At 37.0% G+C, this 18,302-nt stretch overlaps 1 pseudogene; it reads left to right on the top strand.

Annotated features, from left to right (window-relative positions):
- Nucleotides 1-13,313: 13,313 nt before the first annotated feature.
- Nucleotides 13,314-18,302, top strand: part of LOC149803365 (aminopeptidase A-like) — a 57,215-nt pseudogene continuing 52,226 nt past the window's right edge.

Here is an 18,302-nt window from a genome sequence, read left to right on the forward strand (position 1 = left end):
TAGACATTGCGCTCTTTTCACCACTGGTTATTATGATGAAATAAATCCAAGATAGAAACTGCTATTAAAATTTGTTGACATAACCTAGGTTGAATCGGAGTTGCCTCTAGTAATTGTCATTGATTAAATTTTGTTATTGTTCTTGTCTAATGGGGGTCGTATTTGCATTATTTCTTCCCAATAGTCTTGCTCAGTTCTCTGTTAATGTTCTGTCTATCCACTCACACCGGGCTATAAAAATCGAGGAAGGTCGTCCCCTAGACAACACCAGCCAAATCCAATTAACTACTCCTCTTACTAAGAGGGCGACGTTACATATTTATTAATGGCATAATAATGGGAGAATTGTTTTCGGATAGTGTATAATCGTATGTTTTGTATTTGAAAAATACACCAGGTCTACTTCTATTATAGACTTTGAGAATGCACACAATTCTATATCATGGTCATAAATATAATTTTCATTTAAAAAATATGAAATAAAAGCACTCTTCAACGAAAAATGAGTGGATAAGAGTATCACGTTTATAAATGATTTTGTAACGGAAAAGGAGGGAACAGGTGAATTTAATATAATTTTAAACATGTGTAAATTCCATGTAAATGTCTTGTCTACACTAGTATTTCAAATGTTAGTAAAGATTACATACAAAAATGAACATTAGACTTGATTCAAACTTGAGGCATCCAATAACAAACCCAACACTGCAGTTTTATCGCATGATAAGAAATGAAGTAAAATATTTAGAACGACATTGGCATTGGACGATACCCAACCTCTAGTTGCAGGGTGAGATGAGAAATTTAATATAGTGTTTTCCACTGAATTGAAAAAAGATTCGTGCTCCTCCGTCCAAAATTACTAAAGGCTTAGATTGCTTCTAGTAAGAACAATTACGAAATGTGTATATGATTTCTAGAAAGAATAATTACTAAAAGCTTAGATTACTTCCAATAAGAATGATTACTAAAAGAATGATTACTAAAGGCTTATATGATTTCTAGAAAGAATTGTTACTAAATAGTTAGATGATGTCTGGTATGAACGATTACTAAAGGCAAATGCTGTATAATGCTTTGCCTTGTCTGAGTATAATCCAGCAAATTTAGCAAAGTTGCCTAAGCAAAACAAAATTTCTTCAAACTTTGCATAAGTTATTGACTAGACTAGTATTTCAAATGTTTTTAAAGATTACACAGAAAAATTAATATTAGACCTCATTGAAACTTGAGGCATCCAATAATAAACCCACACTGCAGTTTTTATCGCATGATAGGAAATGAAGTAACAATATTTAGATAGACAATGACATGGTACGACATCCAACTTTAAGTTGCAAGGTGAGATGAGAAGTTTAATATAGGGTATTCCACTGAATTGAATGAAAAAATAGATTCTCGCTCTTCCATCCAAAATTAATAAAGGCTTAGATTGTTTCTAGTAAGAACTATTACTAAATGTTTATATAATTTCTAGAAAGAATAATTATTAAAAGCTTAGATTGCTTCTAATAAAAAATATTAATAAAGGCTTATATGATTTCTAGAAAGAATTGTTACTAAAGCCAAATGCTGTATAATACTTTGACATGTCTAAGTATAATCCAGCAAATTTATTATAGTTACTTAAGCAATAAAAGTTAATAATTACAAACACATTTTTTTCTTCTCCATACTTTAGTATGAATAGTTGCTCAGTGCAATCACAATTTACTTTAAGCAAAGCTACTTTAGTGAGGAAAATGTGTCGGTAGAACCAAAAAATGTTATTATCATTGGTATTTTAGGAAATAAAATGTGTCAAGAACACAACAATTTACCATTACTAAGTGATATGCGATACAAATATGTGAGCACATATTCAGTTTCCGGAATCGAAAGGCAACATTATGCAGGAATGTTACTGTATCATATGAAAATATTTGTTGGGTCTGTATGCCATTTAAATTGTTCCAGGTTAGAGCGTCCACATCAGTTGCGGGATGTCGACGGTTTGAACCCCGCTCCAGTGATACCAATGACTTAAAAAAATGGGACTAACAGCTATCTCACTTGGTGCTCGGCATTAAGAGGTTAGAGTTCGAACTTGTCGGCCTGGTGTCAGCAGAACGCTACTAGATGTGACTTCATGTCTGCGACAAGATGCCCAGTGTTAGACATCACTATATATATAGTGATCTCTCGGGCTTAAATAACAGGTAGGTGTTAACGTCTTTTTTAATTATATTTAGTAACACTAGTCAAGTAAAACGTATAAATTAGCGATTACCACGATTGGTCAGATATCACTTGGTGTTTCGCACATGCGATACAATGCAGTCAGATGTGTCTACACACTTAACTTTAATTTAAATCTTCCGCCTCTCACCATGTAAGTCATGAGGTTGATGAAATTTTCATCAAATTTCGAAATGTATGATTCGATCGTATTGTCTTAATACCGGAAAGGACTGGTAATCATTTACCGTTGTTTGCTGTTTGTGAATCAGTTTAAGAATCATCAGTTTTTAGTCCTTTTGAACTTATTTTTGAACATACTTTCTGAAGACTATTGAAGTTGTGAAAAGAGAAACTTCTTCAACTGTAAAGTGAAAAAAATAATCTTCTTGATAATGTTTCTGATTTCAAAATAGGTTGTCAAAGGCTTTTGAAATTGCAAGAATTGAAGTTCACTCTACTCAGTCAAAAATGAAAATAAAATATGACAAAAATACAAAGAAAAGGAGTTTCCATCCTAGTGATAGAGCGTTGGCTTTCTTGCCATTACCTCAAAATCCTCTTCGGGCTAAGTATTATGGTACTTATTCACTTGAAAGAAACTAAGTGAATTAAATTATATCATTAATACTCATGGAGGCGAAAACAAAAACAACTTTGCCATGTAAATATGGTAAAGGAGTATGTTGATAGCGATAGCCATGTTAATTATGCGGTTAATTTGGTTGAACCTGTACCCTGCTGTGAGGATTTAGTGACTTTGGTGTAACTAATCATCGGAATTCAAATATTTTGATTAAATTAGACCAGAAACTTTTACATATGCGGGCTACAAGAAAAAAAGTTAACTAAAACAGCTATTATTTGAATATTAGCACTTGCGAAGCATCATCCTTACAGGATGAACCCTCTTAAATAGACATTTGTAAAAACAAATTCAGGATTCGTTGCATAATGATTTCATAGAACCAGGCCAAAGTAACTGGAGTTCACCATGCAATCTTTTACGCAGCCAGATAATACTTTCCGCATGTGCACTGACTAGAGAAAAGTGAATAGTGTGACCAAAACAGATTCATTTCCATTGCAAAGAAGATACCACTGCATTTACAAAATCAAAAATGTAAAATATATCACCAAAATTGACCTTTTGAAAGGATTTTTGTAAATTCCACTCGCAGAAAGGAAAAAGGAAATTTCGACATTAGTAGTTCCAGATGGGCTTAATCAATAAAAAGTAATGTCGTATGTGATGAAAGCTTAGCATTACATCAATGGCGTCATCTGCAACGACACCTGCAAAGATCACTTGAAGACCATTCGGACAGATTCAGTGAAGCAAATCTGAGTATTGGTTTAGGTAAAGGAGAATTTGGGGTACTCATATTACATTTCTAGAACATATATTGGGGCACTGACATATTCATTAGCAAGATAAAAGCAAAAGTCAGAGATTATTAATGAAGTGACAGTTGTTGCAATAATATATTGTCAGGCACATCAAGGGAAGATATAATCTGATGGCGGATGCACTTTCCATGCATAGGGTATTATAATGCTTCATGCATACGTTGTGTCGTTCGTAGTACATTATATTTTATAATCTTAATCACATGTATATTTGATCATATTTAATACAACGTTTTATTGTATAAATCTTTCTTTTTTATGACGGGAGGGTTTGTGTATATTTAATTTGTATTATTGTTTGTGTTTTCTTAATGACTGTGTTAGGTATATCTGTATTTTGTACTTTACCTCGTCAGAAATCAAATTCATAGTTTACCTGGCCAGTCACATTTATTTTATGGCTAAAATGTTCTCTATGAATGTGGCTTAAATATTCAGATCGTTGTTAATGTAAACATAGTTACATGAATTTGAGCTAAATGATGTAGTCTTGATTCTGATCTTAGAATCTTCTAGAATGGAAAATTCCATTAAGTGACAGAGTATTTCCAAAAAATGATAATTGCGATCTGGGTCAAGTAGATAGTAAGTCCTCTTCATCCCGTCTGGGACATAAGGCTGCAGCTACCTTCATCTAGCTAGTAAGGTCTTAAGCAATGTCTCGTACCTCGCCCAAAGGAAGTCCTACGTCTTCCAGCTCTGTTATTACTGTCCTTTGCCACGTTATCTTTTGCCGACCACATTTACTCTTACCATCTGATGTCCATCTGCGGGCTACCTTGGGTATCCATTCTTGCGACATCATCCTGCACATGGTGTTACCTCTCTACCTATCACAAAGGTTCACTTTGGAGATCTTGTTTGGCCAAAATATGTTGCAAATTTTACGTATGCACATTTTGTGAAATGATTTTACTTTGTTCTTGTCTGTTTTCACTACTCTCCAACACTCAGAGCCTTACAAATGTACAGACTTTACGTTGCCGTTGTACAGTCTGATCTTTGTCTTGACGCTATAGGCCATGTGGAAGGGTATACAGTCTTGTTTATCTAAACATTACTCATTCTTGCCTTAACATATGAACCACAACGAATCTTATTTTTGTGTTCATTTTTTCACTTGGGTGGATATCTTTAATCAAATTGTTCTTCACTGGAAATACGAAGTGCTCATCAACAGTAATCTAGATTGACCGCCGTAGCAGTGTTTGTGGCGGGAGGGGGTATTTTTAACGCAGCTTTGAAAATCACAGTCATATTGTTACGATGCCTGGGGAGTGGCAGTTTATAGCGATATCTAGCACTGGGACATCATGCCGCATTATCCTGGCACCAAAACGGCCCAGTCCTAACACTAACCCGTTAATGCTGAGAGTCAAGCTCGGCAGGTGATATTACCATTTTATGTCTTAGGTATGCCTCTGCCTTGGTTCGAATCAGCGACCTCTCGCATCCAAGGTGGACGCTCTAACCACTTAGACCAGTGGAATAATTGCACGTGAATGGAAATTTCAGATAAGTACAACAAGATTTGTCAAAAATATGTTGTAAATATTTTGCCATCTGAATGATTTTGTCTGAAAACGTGTTAGTAATGGCTTCGGCGACGAATGAGAACAGTGATAGTAATATGTTAATTCTTGTTAAATTAATCTTTTCTTTTTTGACCATCATATGCATTAGGATTGTAAGTAACATTCACATCTAAAAGCTCGTCACTAGCCAATATGCAATAATGGGTAACAGGTAGAGAAAGATAGGGGACAGACAGACAGACGGATTGTAAGATAAAATCTAGCTCGTTGGTTGACAGCTGTTTAAACAGGTGCTACACCTTTGTACACCAGTCAGATAAGCGACTTCATTTCATCCCAGATAAGCACTAAGGACGGACATGGATTATAAAGATGGGTAAGATTTCTAAAACTTTTCTCCTATTAAGTATTTTTTATTAAATGTATCAATGGAGTCAACATACCGTAAAAAAGTAATGGTAAACAAAGACATATTTTGGAGAAGGTTAAGATGAACTGATGCTTTTTCACTGAAATGAGTAGAACGTCCAAACGTGGATTGTAAATGTTTTCAATCTCTTTAAAGGCGATTCAGTGTGCATCTAACAAAGAGTATTAAGCGAAATTTGGTATAAAAGGAATACCTACATACTTACAGGACTAAGTGAATTTAATTATCATTCAACATACTCAGTGATGAATAATTTAAGCGAGGGTCAATTTTGGCGCTCCTTCCCAAGAAAAGCCAAAGGAACCCCCTCCCCCAATCCTTCTACTGATTTGCTCACAAGTAAATACCAGTCAGAAAGTATACTCGTTTGCAACAAACCTTGTTTTGGTGTGTCTGGGACATCCGTTAGAAGCAAACCATTAAATCTAGGAATTAAAAAATATTAATGATCTTGCATCGTGATTGGAAAATTTTTTTTTACTTATCAGAGAAAAAACGTCCTGGCATGATCGAAAATGTGCAAGCTAACATTGCTGGATGCATACATTACTTATTCTTAAAGATGTCATAATGCTTGTGCAGGATGCGATATTGATGTAAAAGTTCAATATACGTTTTGTAAAAAAAATTGTTGCTGATAAGGTCCGCTGAAATATCTGGAATAACTCTAGTCAAGTATCTCTTCAAAGAAATATACTTCAGGAATTACAGCTACATTGCGTCGCCAACAGAGTCTTAAAACATTTTAAGAACGCCTGACGTGAACATGACCTCAAAGAGTGTAGACCAAGCTACTGTTAGACATAATTATGTAGTAGCACTTAACTGGGCTCTAAAACCACCAATTTTTGTCAGCACCATCACCGGTGAAACGCTCTACAATTTAAAGCAATATCATCAACGGTGAGGAATTATCAACCAGGAGAGCATAACAAGCACGCTTGGAATCCTACTTTAAAATTTCCACGGCGATGTTAACCATGTTTTAAAAATATTACCACGGGCAACCCAGTGTCAGTTTGCATCGACGCGTTCTGGTATAAGTATCATTCCGGAGATAGCGGCATACAAAATACATCCGTGACTATCACAGGGACAACACATGCAAATAACGTTGTGCGAAGTGACATCGTGCATGTTGAAGCTAACGCCGTTAACCCGGCGCTCAAATGTAGAACATAGCGTCTTGGCTGTGCAATTACGGAACGCATCTCACAAGGATTAACTACATAGTATCCAAAGTGTATCTTGATCGTCGACGATTGCATCAAATAATCAAATTTAGCATATGTTGTGGTTGTTGTGATGGGACTGTCGGTGACATTCCTACGTTCGCGCGTCATCCAATTAATTACTATGTCAGTAGTAAAATTGATTTTACATTAAATGACGCGTGATCGATTTACACATTAGCAGCTCCAACTTACAATGAACCGTATTGATAATATAATCAACAGGTCGTCAACTTAGCAATATCGTCCTGACATTTCTTGAATAAAACCCTCGTAGCACCGCTCTTAAATGCTGGGGTGGTTGCATTATTTAACGCAGCCACGGTGGCAGAAAGTTTTCGTTAACCAATCGTTCTACAAGTGTAAGTTGGAATCACTCTACACTCTCCATGACTAATTTTATACTGGTGTTGTTTCATCAACGTGGACACCGCTTTGAGAACTTCTTTACTTCATTGACTGCAAACATTCTAACTTATCCGCATAATAAAATAATGTCAGATAAACTACATATTCTTTGCGACTATATTTCCGTACGCGTTGATGTCGCCACAATCAGCCTGGAAAGAGCTAACCGAGTGTCTCACAGATAAGTGTCTCAAGTTGATCAAAACCACAGAAAAAATCACTGCCGCGACGCTCGCCCCTACGAAGAAAACTAAACTGGCCTCTGCCGTAATGATAGGAACAGTTAAAGAACCTGGTCAGATTGTGAAAACATCCGCTCGGTTCAAGAGGGTCAAAAAGCCACCCGTCGACATTAAAAATACTTGGGAATTTACCATAGCAAGCTGAAATCTGGGCATGATATACCGCTACTGCTTTTTGTGCAATCTTTTAATAACGAAGAGTGAGAAATGATACTCAAAGACCCAGTTGAATTTGCTTCGACTCAGTACACCGGACGGATATCACATATACTACCAGGGAAAATGAAATAATTTAGGCCTAACCGGGTTTACAGAAAAATGACCGACAAGAGAAAAGCAAGTTACAAAGACTGAGGCTTTCAACAATTTCTTGAAGAAAATAATTAAAGACCCTCGGTGACAGGCAATGAGGTTGGTGCGGTTTTCATCAAGTAATAGTGGTTCGAACAATAGTAGATAAGTCTCTCACCCACGACGACCTGCCGTCACAGTTAGAAGTTTTAGCTGGGTTGGTAGGAGCCGGTAATAGATCCGAAACAGTGATCAACGAAGCAGTATTTATTTTTAGACAATTACTTGTCCATGCCATTACGGACCATGACACATATAAGAGACTAATGGTGAAATTAGTAGTTAGTTATGTACGTCACCCCTGCCGTGGTATAGGCCACCAACCAAAGATCGCCAGAGACTTCTGTTCTGGTCTGTGCCATCCCCTTGAGCTGATTCCATGTGTGACCCAGCTTAGTGATGTCCACCTCAAGGTCACGTCGCCAGTTCTTTCTTGGTCGGCCCCTTCTCCGCTTGCCTTGAGGGTTCTACCTCAATTCCTGTCTGGTAATGTCTTTTGGCGGCTTACGTAGGGTGTGTCCTATCCATCCCCACCTTCTCCTCATGATCTCGTCTTCTACCGGAAGCTGAGAGGTTCTCTGCGACAGGTTGGCGTTGCTGATGGTGGCTGGGCTGCGGATCTAGATAATTCTTCTTAGGAAGCTGTTGATGAAGGTCTGAACTTTTTTTACGGTCGACTTGGTGGTTCTCCAGGTTTCTGCTGTATACAGTAGGACAAACATCACGTTGGAGTCGAACAGCCTGAACTTAGTAGTCAAGGAAATTTCTTTAGAGCTCCAGATGTTCTTGAGCTGTATGAAAGCTACTCTCGCCTTTACGATCCTTGCCTTTACGTCTGCGTCTGTGCTACCCTGCTGATTGACAATGCTGCTCAGGTACGTGAAGGACTCCACATCTTCTAGGGGACTTCCTTGCAGTTTGACTGGGGTGTTACTGACATAATTGATCTTGAGTATCTTTGTCTTGTCTTTGTGGATGTTGAGGATATATCTGTGTTGATGTGGCTGCCAGTACTTTGGTCTTATCATGCATTTGCTGCTGACTGTGGAACAAGAACTCTAGGTCATCGGCAAGGTCCATGTCCTCAAGTTGACTCCACAATGTCAACTGGATCCTATTTATCCGCCCATTGGTGGACGTTCTCATAATCCAGTCGATGGCGAGAAGGAAGAAAAACGGTGACATCAAGCAGCATTGCCTCACGCCAGTCCGCACTAGGAAACTGTCTGTGTCTTGTCCTGCATGAATGACTCTTCAGGACATTCTGTTCCAAGCGTTCTTGATCAGGTTCACCAGCTTGTTTGGGATACCGCAGTGTCGAAGAGGTTTCCACAGTGTATCTCGGTCCACGTTGTCTAATGCCTTCTCATAATCGACAAAGTTGATGTAGAGCGAAGAATTCCACTCCAACGATTGCTCGACTATTATGCGAACAGTCGGTATTTGGTCAGTAAACATCTGTCCTGCCGCAACCCCGCTTACTCGTCTCGAAACTGTGGTTCGACGGCCTCCTTCATTCTCTCCAAGAAGATCCGGTTGAAGTCTTTCCCTGGTACTGACAGACTTGCATCTTTCGAAAGGCGGATGTTATACTTTATTTTCTTCTCTTTTCTACCCATCCAGTTCCACTTCAGTTTAAGTTTTAGCCTTGTGACAACTAAGTCGTGGTCAGATGCTACAAATGTTCCCCTCTTCCTCCTCATATCTTGCAGGGATCTTCTGAGCTTATTGGTTATGCAGGTGTAGTTAATTTGATTTTCTGTCCCATGATTTGATGATATCCATATGTTCTTGTGGATTCTTTTGTGGGGAAAGATGGTACCCCAATGACCAGGTAGTTCAGAGCACAAAGGTCTGAGAATCTATCTCCATTCTCGTTCACCTCCCCAGGCCGTGGATCCCCATTGTATTGTCTGACCCAGAATGGCAATGAAATAACCCATTAGGATGTTGATGTCTTTGTCTAGGAAGTTCTCTATTGTATTCTGTAGTCTGTTATAAAATTGGTCCTTATCTTTTTCTTCGCCGTCATTTGTTGGAGCGTAGCACTGTATGACGTTCATCTTTATTCTCTTTTTCTTGGTCCTAAAAGTTGCCTTGAGGATTTCTATCCTATCAGTGCACTATATGCTTGCTTCGACATCATGAGCCCCACCCCCTGTGTATGAGGCGCGTCATCTTACTCCTGTCCTTAATACGTAAGGATCTCTCCTGTCATTAGTCTTCTTTGTCCAGATTGAGCCCATCTTGTTTCGTTAATGTCCAGTAGGGATAGGTTGCAGTTCCTCGTCTCTGCTGCTACCTGTGCTGTTTTTCCTGTCTCATACATTGTCCTCACTTTCCATGTTGCGATGTCGGTTCTCCTGCTTGATAGATGGGTTGTTTTCTTTATGGAATCCGCGGGCTCGCGGCTTTCACCACACAGCGTCATAAGCCTTCGAGTGCTACGTATTTAGGCTTGAATAAACAGTAACACAAGAAAGAGTGAAAACAACAAGCTTTGAAAAATGTAACAAATTTATTTCCCTGGAAAAATACTGTTAGAATGAAAAAATAAGAACTTACGGTTTCAAGAATCAAATCAAAAACAATCCAAGAATAATCCACGAATACAATTTTAGAAGACCTAATAATGAAATTTTCTAATGATTTTAAGTTCGAGTCGCAACGAAGAATCCAAGATGAATGGCGATGACGTGTAATATAATTTATCCTGTTCAATGTTGTTGCTACATTTCCTTGTAGAAACATAAGAAATAAGCCTCCGGTTTTGGAAATCTAATCACTCAAAAATATTTCAAGAGAAACGAATTAATCTTTTAGAATCCAAAATAATTCGAATCAACATTAATATGTAATTCCCAAAATGACACAACAAAAGAAACACCTTTACCTCTCAGTGTTTAGAACCCCAACTGAGATTATTTCTCTAAAATGATGGTTTAAAACTTGAATTTTACGCAAAACAGATACCCGGATAAGGGTCACGTCATCAGAACCAAACATTTTTCTCCGAGAATAAAAGTTGTTACTTCACTAAAAACTATTTACAAGTCGAGGGCAAGTTATCCTACACAGCCTCGATCTCAACCTTATTACTCCCACAATAAAAATAAATTACAAACAACTTGTTCACATGGCTGTTACTAATTTTGAATTAAGGTCGGGAACCAGGTCAACCTTATGTTCACAAAAATGAACAGTGAAGGTAAATCTATTTTCTGGAAAAAGTGTGAGTTCCTGGTAAACAAAACTACATTGTTTTGACATTGACATATATTGAACTTAAAATATAGAAAGATTTTAAAACATACAAACAATTAAATCAGATATAAATTAAATCAAATATACATAACACCAGAGGAAGACCATTCCTCAGTCAGGCTTCCAGCTTCTGGTTTTTCTTGTTGGCGGTTCTGTAGCAAGTTGGGTTTATAGGGTCGGGTTGCTAACCCCACGCCAAACCATGCTCATTTTAATCTGGGCTTGGGACAGGCAATGGCTCGTGAGGAAATCCTTATCGAAATTTGCGATAACGATTAGATTAGTGAATAATCATTATAGATTTTAATTTACTTTACGAAATAAACCGACGGCTACACACTCTGCAACCCGGCCAGATTCGGCCTTGGCTTTTCTATCGGCGAGATAAGCACCAAGTCGCTTATGCACACGTCAATGGTTTCTATAACAAATTGCTTAATTTGTGATCGAAGCTGTTTGAGGTCTACTTAAAAATATCTCGCTGATATTTTAAACTGCCAGATGTTGCCAAGATATGGTCCACGGTTGGACTATCCACGGGTGCGTACGAAACGGAATTAATTACCGCCATTACTAGCACGTAATCCATAGTGGCAAGATGCAGTTATAAACCAAAGCTAGTATTCGCCGTGAAATATTATGTTGAAATAACTGCAACATCGATCAGAACATTGCTAGGCTGGCCCGAAGGAATTCAGAATATAAATGCATACTCCGACCTGTATTGTTTACATTACTACGACGACCGCTATCACTGGATTTGCCCACAAATTATATATTTTTGGCATAATGTTTCCCGAGTTGTACCTACTGTTGTATTCATACCCATCGCACGGGCCACGCTTGTATATATTCTGTGTGTTGATCCACAAATAACACGATTTATTTTTCACATATGGATCAACATGGACATCTACTTCTTCAGAACAACTTCAAGGTTAAAATCTACATTGGTGACCGCATCAATTAAGTGCAACTCATTTTGTGCCGCATTTCATTGTGAAAAATATTTTTATAACATTACAGTTGTGCATACACGAGTGGTACTTGTACGTGTAATTAATTAACTCCTGCCTTCGTATGCTACATATTATGAAAATGCATTAGTAACGTCCTCGCAGAATTACATTCAGAGGAGAGCCAATCTTATTGGCAAAATTAGCTACATTTGCTAAACAATTTCCTCTGCGCGTCGTTGACGTTGTAAAATAATGTGATAGACAATCTGATTACATGCCGATCAAGAATTTCAGAGCTTTCTTACCACCGAGAGAGGTTTGCACACAGACTATGCATCCATTCATCGAATCCAGCGGCAATCAGTAAAGTTATCAAAGAAGCCGTGACGTAGCAATCACGCGACTTACAGGATAATAATATTTTTAATCTAGAGTTGGACAGTGAACTGTCCCTGTGCAAACTGCGCAAACGAGGACGGCGATACATCATCAGATAAAACGTTATAACTTCGAAAAAATCAAAGAAGTGTACGACTTGACATGGACAAACCAGTGCAAATCACAGCAAACGAGATTTTCATTATCGTTTTATGAAGTTGGTGCTCCTATATATAAGGAGCGAATATAAATGCATATTTATGATGCAAGTTGTTATTTTATGTCAAGTGAAGGTTTCATCGAGGTTGTATGTCGACTCGACAAATAAGAAAGTACCTCACGCGCGGCTCGAGACCGAGTTGGTTTTGGCAGCAAGGGCATCGTGACGTTGTTCATGAGCGCCCAATATTACGCTCACGGCAAAGAAATTAAAACCTGTTTCGACGATGTTGACTTGGTCGTCACAATACTGAGACAAGACAGTCTGTGGTCTTACCCTATTTACCCTAAAGCACGATTAAAAACCGCATCGGAATAAAGAAGTATCACGGCAATTGTGTCTTGAAAATTGCTACGTTGGAATGGTTTTATGATAACACTATTTATCGATGCTTTATTTGCACATTGAGTTTTATACGCTCCAAACTTTCTCAGTCACGTTGTAGCCGGGTCAGCTTCTAAAAATAAGACGCTTGATCGCAATCCAATGTGAAGTATTGCTAAGATGTGTGTAGCGATCTCCGTTATGGCTATATATGATGCAGCTATGAAATACTCAACTGAAGAAGATAATCCGAGCTCAACATCTATAACGGGGACTAACTTCGGAGCCATTCGCGTCGGAAATTACTGGGATGGTTGGCAGCAATTCCAGCATTTCAGCCGAGATGGCCCGAGCTATCGCTAGCGCTACTGTGTTAGAGAATATCGGAACTGCTTCGGAAATGGCTTTTAAAAGGGTTGTTGGAAACGGGCGAAAAGAAAGGAGCGGAGTCTGGCTGCCAGGATTCAGGTAGAGGCGCCTTGTCCGTGGACAAGGATTTCGAGTATTATTTTATTGAAAGCCGCGCCATTGATTTGCTTGAACTCATCCTGGGAAGTAAATCTTCCCGACTTGGATACCTCATATGAGTGTATATGCGAGATATGATACCGAAGAGGCTTGAAAATGGAAATATCAACTTGGATTATGCACGGGGGCCTGGTACACATTGAATCATTGGCATTTGGGCCGCGCAGCAACTTATTTCGATTCTTATGGATTTGCGACAAGATACTAACAAAATACCTTTATGATTTAGCAACGTTACGCACTGAGGTAGCCAGGTTAAAGTCAATGACGCCAACGGGATTTATTTTGCTAAGTCATGTTAAATATGTTTTAAAGATAATGTGACTTGCAGCGAAACAAATAGATTTTAAGCCTGATAAAAATTCATTTAACGGATAACATTTCTGTCGGATTTGTTGCACGCTTTTAAAAAATATGCAAGTTAATGTCAACATTGGCGTTGATGATATTTAGCGAATTCGTCCTGTATTTCTAGAAGAACAAACAAATACAACCTTTGGGACCAGTATAGCTTTTAATACGAAAACAAGTATTTCACTGCGTTTTACTCCCTCGATTGAAATTTGAGAACGCGCTGGTAACTTAGAACATTTTCTTTTCACTTAGCAACAAAGGACAGCGTGCAAAATAATTACAAATTAATGTCAGTATCAAATTTAAAATACGTGCCACAATGTTACCTCTGAAATAAAATCATTGATGCAGAGCAGCAACTCAGCGACGAAACAAATAATCGCGTCAGAATTTATCAATTGATATAAACGCTTTTGCAGTAGACTTTTCTTATTCTGATGTGGGTTTTTTTTTCTAGTATATTTTGTTGCTGAATGGCCTGCTGACCGTTAGTTCTTCTCTGCATTAGTCTCGCTACACACCGTTCCTCCATTTCTTCCACGTTGTGTGTTACCACTCCATGGTCTTTAAACAAAGTAGCAGAATAGCGCGAAAGCCAGCAATTTTTGTAAAATTTAACAAATAATTAATTTCCCTAGAATGCAAAGTGAACACGCAAAAAGAAACGTGCGCTATTATGAAATTAATCCAAAATAATCCTACAATTTCTGTCACATGTACTAATTTGTAAAGTTTTGAATAAACTTTAGTGGCATTGCAAAATAAATCAGCGCCTTAAGTGTTGATGTGCCTGTGATGGCTTGAATAGTAATGATGTGCCAACCGTCGTTCCTTGAATCACAATAATGTTATCCAAGAATATATACTTATTTGAATTTCACTACAAGTCCAAGTCTCTATTTCTAAATACTTTTAAAAAGATGAATTCTAGTCAAATTGAAATGCTAGACAAACAATAAGACTCTGCCTCAAATGTTATTGCAGGAATATATAATTATTCCCATTAAACAATAGTTTATACTCCTCTACCTGATATAGGTCACAATTAGCATTTTCTAAAATACAATTGCCTGATGGAAAATTTCATCCAAAAAGGTTCAGAATGTTTCTAAAATAAAATCTTAGTTATATTTAGTAGGCTGTTACTAAAAATATAATAAAGAACATGGCAAACACAATGTAATTGACTCAGCTTAAGATAATAATCCTAATATTTATCCTACAGTCAGAGTAGGTAAACACTGTAGTTCACGCAAGTATCACTGATTTTGGACAAGGTCAGCTATACAATTTTACATTAACCCCTAAACATAAAAGGTAACAAACAATGCAAATTAAATATACATAAGAGTTGGTTAAGCTCGATTTCAGCCATCGTGGGTATGGCAACGTTGTCGCTGTCAACCATTTTTAACACAGTGTGCCAACGATGTCATTAATGACACTTGCTGTAGATGTATATCCGCCGAAATCTTATAAAGTTATCGTTGTAAGTCGATTCTTTACAAGGACATGTGCAAAATATATTTTATATGGGTTGGAGCAGCTGTCGCTTTTTGAATATGTTCTAGATTAGAACTCAGTGATATTTTTGGCTACAAAAATAATAATTGGCACCACGGTGACAACCATTATGACTGATGTCAGTCAACCATGATGACTAATGAGCCATCCTCCCCCCCCCGCCTCTGTGCAACTTTGCATGATACAAATTGTCTTCAAACTTAGTAACTTATAGTGACAATACGTCCTCAAAGAGTGATTTCAGAGTAATTGCACCAAGCTGATTTTATATGAAATTTGATATCGCACTAACACTCCTGCCATTATATCAGGTACTATTGTTGTGGTAATATTATTGGCAATAGTGGTCGGACAGAATGGATTAAGTAAGGACCATTGATACCTAAAGTTATTCTACAGATGAATTTTAAATATCTATACAGATTCATATTCACCATTTAAACTTTATTAATTGATTCTTATCAGGTTCAATACAAATAATGTTATGAATATGGTAAAAACATAAATTCGATATTACATTTTAAGGTCGTCATAGCATCCATAATGTTTGCTTGCATCACAAGCGTATGAGAATTTTCATCTGGTAGTCATAATAGTACATAACACTGCATCTTTTCACGTGATGCTGTACGTTGTGTGCCCCCCAGCTCGGCATATATATATATATATATAGATATAGATATAGATATAGATATAGATATATGTGTGTGTGTGTGTGTGTGTGTTATCTAACCGTTTATGATAATATTACATTATTTATTTGTATTATATATAAAAATATTTAATGTTAGCAAGCATTCTCCATTTATAGCACTTTTTGCTGTTTGGTGTCTATTTGTAATTCTCTCTCTCTCTCTCTCTCTCTCTCTCTCTCCATCATTTAAGCATACATCATTAAACATCCTAAAGATTACAAGTCAGAAACTGAAACTGGGTTCAAATCTTTTTTACAAAAATGATAATTGAACTTTAAAAAATGTTATTCCTTCTTATGAATACAATATTATGAGTATAAATCCATTAAGCTTTGTCACCGAGAAATATCTTATAAATTCTAGAAATGATGATGCCTTTTTGATAATACGTCATCCTGTCTGAACCATTTTGTTACAGCTGAAAGCAATGTTTCTGGAAGAAATAGAAGTTTTAAAGTTGCCGATTTCTGCAACGTTTTTCAGGAACTCAAAGATAGGAGATTTGATCACTAGAGGTATCAAACAGTTATTGCTACTCAACAGAAGGAATAACCTGAAACAGTCCTAAATGTGTCAGTTCCAAAGATCAATGTGGTTGACTCGTACAAGTATAGAACGTGTAGATGCATTTAGTTATCAATTATTAGCATATCGGTAAGAAAACTGTCCAATAGAAGTCTCCTTTGAAACTCCAGTTTCAACAAGAAAACTAACATCATAAAATTGTTACAAACAGATCGATGATTTTCAATGTAATGGTCCGAGTTGTGTTAGTAATCGATGCCAATAAAAAGATCATTTTACAACATTACGGACAATCTATACCTAAATCCTAGGTGTGGATATGAGCAACAATAAACCAAGACGAGTTATCTCCATGTACCGTAAACGAATAAAGCCAGTTCTACACGGTTAGAGCAGATGTCTGGATTTGTCCTTCCATGTATGTATGTATGTATGTATGAATGTATGTATTGTATGTATGTATGTGTGTGTGTGTGTGTGTGTGTGTGTGTGTGTGTGTGTGTGTGACTTTATTTCCTCTTCAGAAGAGATTTCATTCAGTTAATTTTTCGTTAGTACAGAAAAGATAGGAATATATCTTGACATAAATGGACTTGCAGTACACGATATATATATATATATATATATATATATATATATATATATATATATATATATATATATATATATATATATATATATATCGACAAAAGTAAAGAAAACGCAATATCTAAACACATGAGTGAGAGAACTCATTACAAACGAGATATATATGCAACACAGATTAAGAGAGGAAAATAAAGGAATTGGAATTATTTACATTCGACTGGAACGATTTAAATGGATTATCATGTTATATCTCATTTAGAACACCTATAAATAATTTATAAGATAGAAATGAAATGGGTCCATTTCCCTAATTTACTGAACAAGCATAATATCAGATATCGTTTTCAAGTTCATTTGTTCTTCTGTACATTGCGTATATTCCTTCAGCCACCATACACATGAATGCCTGCCATGATTGATCATCCATAGAATCAAAACTGTCCACTCTCTTGCCCAAAAAGATATGAAGTAACGAGTCATTATCCGGACAAAAAAGCCACTGTGAGTCTAGTATGTCTATTGCATCTATTTTTTTTCTTCAGACATAGTATTACGTTCATCGTTTAGGGCTTAGCAGTATATTAACATATGATTGGCTCTGTCTGTAGTTAATCTCTTGCAGAGTTTACAGTTATATTCTTTCTCTGATGAAATCGAACACATTGTTAAATAGACAATGTTAGCGAAAGTCCAGTTGTTATAAGGAAATCATTTACCAAGCTTCAGGAGAGTAAGTGGTTCAAGATTAGTATGGACACTTGCATAATGTAATAGTTTAGGTCTCCTTTCAAGTTTAGATCTCCACAATATTTCTTCGCAGCAGTGAACTTTCTTTTCAATATTGCTCCTCCAGACTGGTTTCGGGACAGAATATAGGGTGTTCACGTATAGGTGGAAGAAATCGCCAAGCTGGTATTTCAGAAAAACACGATATATATCTTTAAACAAAACCAACGCTCTCGCTCTCGTGTATCAGAAAGTCAAGAATTCTTCTGTTGAACATAATTTTCCATGCTAGTGAACCGTTAGCTTTGCACATTTTATTAAAGAAACCTAATTTGATTTTATCAAGATACCCCTCAACTGACCACATTCCACGACTGCTAATTGTTAAAACC

Source organism: Sinohyriopsis cumingii, chromosome 3, assembly GCF_028554795.1.
Source record: "Sinohyriopsis cumingii isolate HCF-2022 chromosome 3, ASM2855479v2, whole genome shotgun sequence".
In the NCBI taxonomy this organism is placed as follows: Eukaryota; Metazoa; Mollusca; class Bivalvia; order Unionida; family Unionidae; genus Sinohyriopsis; species Sinohyriopsis cumingii.